This window comes from Athene cunicularia (assembly GCF_003259725.1).
Source record: "Athene cunicularia isolate RWA chromosome 3 unlocalized genomic scaffold, athCun1 chr3_part1, whole genome shotgun sequence".
In the NCBI taxonomy this organism is placed as follows: domain Eukaryota; kingdom Metazoa; phylum Chordata; class Aves; order Strigiformes; family Strigidae; genus Athene; species Athene cunicularia.
Window position 1 is genome coordinate 10,304,794 of NW_020799097.1, and position 6,000 is coordinate 10,310,793.

A 6,000-nucleotide genomic window follows, 5' to 3' on the forward strand; every position below is an offset into this window, starting at 1 on the left:
TCTGCACATGCATAACTCTGTATGCTCCTACTCTGCTTGGAGGGAGCACTTCTTAATCCACTGAACCTCAGAGATGCCGAGGTGCTCCTGGATGTACCACGGGGCGGTGGGTGCCTGAGAAGAGCCAGAGAAGCAAAAGCTGCTCATCTGGATGCCTAGCTCTGGCCGTGCAACTGGGACAGGTACAAGGAGGATTATAGCGAGTGATGACAGCTCTCCTCCACGGCCAGTGGGCCTGGATGCAAGCTCAGCCTTGCTCTCAAATGCCAGGGGCTTATGGAGGCTTTTGGGGGTTGTCCCAGACACCCCGTTAGTCCCAGCTCCTCTGTCACAGCACTGACAAAGTCCCAGCCCCAGGGTTTGTCCACAGCCCCAGTGCAGTGGATGAGGTGATGCTGCTCACATTGCTGTCACCCTGGACAGTGGGATCCCAGACCTGATCTAGGGCAGTGTGCTTATTATTAGCAAGAAAATCATCAATAACCATAAACCTGTCTCTGCTGTGGCTCTTTCAGCCCCTCAACAGTCTCCTGCCCATTTCACTTGTGGCAGCAACCCCTCTCTTTGCAGACAAGCTCGGAGCAAGCAGCACCAAGGCTGGATGACCCCAGCAGCACCCCACATTTCTGGGCTATACCACTGGCTCCTGCAGTGAGGAGCTCCACAGCAGAGAGGACAAGTAACCCTGCGGGTGGTTATGCAGGGCGGTTGTTCAATGGGAGCCAGCTAACCTTGGGCCCCATGTGATAGGAAAATAACAAAGACTAGTTACTTACTGCAATTATTTACAATATACAGTGCACAGCTGAGCCCCTTTGATATTTCAGTGACTGGTGTTACTTGGGAGTTATTTAATATGGTCTATGTTACACAAAAAAAAATAAGATTGCATGAGCATTCAATCTGCAGCATCAGGCATTCAGAAGTTGAGAAGTACCAGAAACAAGATTGCTAATGTGTCCTTCATTTAGTCTACTTTTGCATATGTACTTGATAAGGTCTTTAATTACATGATTTGTGTTTACAGGTGTACTAAAAAATAAGGACAGGGAAGCCCAGGTGAAGCTGTACAGTAGCTTCAAACATGTTTTTTGCTAAGGTCTCAGTTCTTAGTGTTAGCAAGGCAATGTATTTTTAGAGCAGCATTTTTGTTCATAAAAATACACATTTGCCAAATCTATTTTGTTTCTCACACAGTTCTGCTTTGCAGTACCTTCAACACAAAGCTAAGAGAAGCTATTAGCAGTGCTGGGAAGAGCAATCAGAAGCCACATGTGAATTAGGCAATCTCTATTACAGGCTGAGTGAGGTTTCAGCTAATTGATGAGACGAGGTAATTTCTGTGATTGAAAGTTTTTACTACAGATAAAGCACCGCATTATTATCAGATACAGCTTTGATTTTTCATTAATTACTATGCTAACTTTGCAAGTGGGGGGAAGTATTTATCCCACATAAGGCAAAGAAAACCAAAGTGTATACTTGGCAGAGTCACACTGTATTTGTCTGGGCTGAAAAACAGGACGTATCTGCTGGTAGACAGCTATCCAGTGAGGTATTTTTCCCCTGCTGCACTGTTTCTCTTGGCAGCACAATGTGCTAACTTTAGAAGTGTCTGAATGCCTTTGCTAAACTATTAGCACAAAATAAGGTCCTTTGTGTTTTACCCATTCATGTTTCTTAATTTATGTTCTGGCATCACTTTTCCTTGTATTGTGCAAGTTAAGAGCATGCACATGGGGCCAAAATCTGTTCATGCACAGGCAATGATCAGAGTAAGTGCTCCTGAAGTCGATACAACTGCGCCTGTGAAAGCCAGATTGCGTTGTGTCTCTTTACAGTCCAATTCACACGTCTACCTCGAAATCTTGCTCAAAAAGTAACAGTGCACCTTCCTGTGCCTCAAGAGCCCATGGCAGTCTAACCAGAAACAGGAACGAGCCATGGTGCATTGGGCCAGAGCCATGCTCCCCACAGCGTACGGGTCTGGACTTCCAGTTTGCCCCATACTGGGAGAGCCAGGGGCCACCATGAAGTCCATCAGCAGAGCCAAAACATCCCTAAAGTGAAATGATCCTTTTTTTTTTATTTATTTGTCTCTGTGTTACAGCAATGTGTTTTATTGCCTGGGAACGAGACAATAAAAAAAATAAATCTGCAGCAATAAATAATGTGAAATAGGATATTCATGAACAATAATCTAAAACACTGCATGAAGTGAGGGTCTTTCCCTTAAAACATTGCACACTGCAAGTTCCCTGGGGCATCAAAACCCATTCCTCCATGCTCTTTATGGAACCAAGGGAATTGCTGATGCTTGACCTATCAAAAAAATATACATTTTATAAAGGGTGATACTGAGCCAAAAAGTCTAATGCTATGAAACTTGGCTAAGTGACACTGTTTGCAGAAGCAGTTGCAGACCAAGGAGTTTTAAGCTTCCCTTTTCCAAACCCATCATAATTCACCACCTTCCCAGTGAAAGGAACAGAGAAGCAGAAGTGCTTTGGGAGCATTTACTTCTGGCGCAGAGGGGTACTATTTAAATTAACTCCACCCAAGTAAGCTCCAAGGATTGTCCCTAGGGCAGGCTGCCCAGCACTTGGATGGGAGCTCACCTGGAAATCCCACATGATGGAAAAGGCCTGGCTAAACTGTGCTTAGGCGGGGGGAAAAAAAAAAAAAAAAAAAAAAAAAAAAGAAGAGCTTGTTTAACAAGAGACTTCAGCATCCTTGGATCAACCTGTCTTTGCCCTGTCCAAGCAGCAGCTCTACCGGTTGGGAGGTCAAAGTGGGCACAGGGCCTTAGTGTTGGGGTTGCCTGGCCTCACTGCCTCCAGACTTCCAGGGACAGCAAAGGGAGACTGATGTCTCTGAACCTGCTAAAGCACTTGAAGTTTAGCATCCCAACAGAGAGCCGAAAGCTGACTCTCTGTGGCCTGTCCTCTCACACATGTGTCCTCAGGCTAGGCAGTTGTCAACAAAACTGCATGCTGAAAACTCACTCCTCTATTCTGACTCCTTGAGGGCTTTTCCTTCCTTTATTCTCAAATTTCAAGCCCTAGAAATAGGTACTTTTCACCTTTAACTGTGCCTTGTTCCACCCCCTTCACAAGAAGATGCTCCCTCAACATCCATGAGAAGCTGCAGCTCCAAAGCAAAGCTCAGCTCACATCGGCAGCTCAGACCACAGACTACTGGTAAAGAGGAAAAGAAGAATGGAAACCAAGAGGAAGAGATCTCTCCTGCAAGGACCAACACACTCAGAGTCTTGTTTCAATGTACAGGCCAACACAAAGACATGATGACTGCAAAGTTGGCAGGTAAAAGTTAAATAATGGTACCTGCCAACTACAGGGTGAACATGATGCTAAGAAAACTTGGCTAAGTGCAACACATGAAGCTGTCCAAAGAAAAACAAAATAAGCATCTACATTATCTCTTTTGAACTGTTTACAGCTGGGGTTTGATCACATTCCTATTAAGGTCAATGGAAAGAGTCCAGGTAGCCAGGGCTGAAGTTGGGTTTGGCTCCATATCTTCAGCTCCATAGCTTTGTTCAAGGATGCTAAAAAATATGTTTAATGGTATAAGAGAGCTGGAAGCACTACTGCTGCCTCTCGGCTGCACAGTTCAGAACAAGGGGCTGTCTCAACAGCCTTGGGGGAGAAAGGCAGCTCTGTCTGCTGCAGAACCACATTGCCTGATTCAGATGCAAACTCTCTAATTTATGCAAACAGACATACTTGTACACATATAAACACGCTGGTTTTTCATCACGGCGTGTGGATGAGTGGGCTAATAAAAAAAGACGACATCTTTCTCTTACACACACGCAGTCACCTACACAAAACCACGCTAAAAATATTTTGTAAAGGCAGCAGTCAAGTACACTGAATAGGGAATGGCAGAATTAAGACTGCCTGTTCATTTTGATACAGTTTTAAGGATTAAAGTTAAGTAATAATAGTATTGTCTTCAGTGTTATGCTAACAATTCCTGCTCTGTTTGTCCTGAGAGAATTTTTTTTTTTTTTTTTTTTTTTTTTTTAAATCTAAGTCTTGGGCAGAAAACAGGAAACAAAAAGCAAGAATTTATTTGTGGAAGTTTCTGGAGAGTTTTCTCAGGAAAAGCAAAAGCAAAACCACAGAGATTAGGAAAAGTCAGAGTTAAGTGTGCCCAAATGTGGAGATGTCTTTGATTTACTTACGTGCCCATCTCCAAGGAAAGTGAACCGAAACTGCACAGCCAGCCCTGACTTTTGAGTGACTAACTGTGCAACCTCAGTGATCGTCTTTTAACAGAAAACACTTCTGTATTTAAATTCCAGGGGGGGGCATTTGCTTGTTTGTGTGTAGAAAAGTGAGATGAACACTGTGCCGCAGTGATGTCCTCCACCACGGGTGCTAAACCAAGTCACTGGCAGTGGTCCGAGCTGCCATCCCCTGTTGAAAGAACAGCCTGAAGGAGGAGAGACTGGCCAGATGTTTGGTGGCTAAGCTCACATGTACTCTCCTTCACATCTTTTCCTCACCTGAGCTCTTCTGTCCTTTCTCCTCCAAACTGACCCTGCTCCAGGCCTGTCATATCATTTCTCCACTCACCAAAGTCCCGCTGTACCCATCTCACTAGCCTTGTCACTACTCCTCTCCCTTCCCAGCTCTTATCTCACTGCTCAGCCATTCTCAGTTCACTGAGCCCAGTATCTTTGCTAAGCATATCCAGTTCTCCCTTATTTTTCCATCCTTTTTATCCCTCACATATCACCTTCATCCCATACAGCTTCCTCTCCCAATTTCTTTTCCCTTTCAATTCAGTTCAGGTAGCAGCATCACTACTGCCTGGGCTCAGTGGGGTTCAGGGACACGGCAGGGACAAGCCCTGTGCCCTCACATCTGGCAGTGCACTGCCATCACCGGGAAGGACCTGTACATCTCTGCACTAGAGCATGCTCTGTTCAGACACATCATTTGGGGTGGAAATCAAAAAGTTCAAGTGAGTCTCTGCTGAGCGTGTGAAAATCAGAATTTTTTCTAAAACTTGTCACCGAGGCAGATTTCAGTGAGTACCAGAATGGGAGGGAAGAAGGAGTAAAAATACACACTGAACACAGGATCAACCTGTGGCAAATATACCCTCCCCATTCAAAAGCAGTGACCATCCCATCTTTAGTATGGGAAAACAAACCATTTAAAACCTTGGTCATTTCAGAAGTGCTTTGACAGTAACAGTTTTTTGCATCTTTGTAGCATCTCTTAACTGAGACTTTTTGAGACAGCTTGTAAGCCTCAGACAACTCCATTCTCCCAAAGGGCAGGGGAATGACAGATAAACAGATGGAGAACAAGCCATCAGTGCACCCATGACCAGCCCACCTGCTCAGGCTTCCTGGGCGGCCTGCGAGGCACCATCCTGGCAACTCCCCAAAGGTGTGATCTTTCCAGATTACATTTTAACTGTACACTCATCACATCTAATAAATGGGGGAAAATACAAGTTTTGCTCCACATTTATCACCACACAATTAATTATTTTACTTATGGACAACACAAAAGCATGTGCAGCTTATTAAGATGGTAAGAGATCAATCTCCTCATTCAGAATATAACGCCCATTTATTTTCACACGGGAAGTAACCCAAATGTTTGTCTTCCCTGACTTTATTCCTTAGCTAAGACAGGACAACTCACTAGAGTGCCCGTACTTCTCCCCAGAGAAACCTGACCCTCCCTTCCTGTATTCAGAGATTCTGCTCAAATAGGCTCTAATATGCCTCTATCTGCTGGCTTCTAGTTATTATTTGTATGGTTCCATGCCTCCCTTTCCTGCTGAAAAAATGGGGGGAAATGGCTTGGTTTTTTAAATCTTCACCTGAACATATTCATCATGACTGAAAATTCAACTTGAACTTGCAGACGTGGACCATAATGACCTAATTTCAGCCTTGGTCTGGAAGGGACAGAGCAGGTAATTTATTAGAAAATTGGGGGGGGGGGGGGG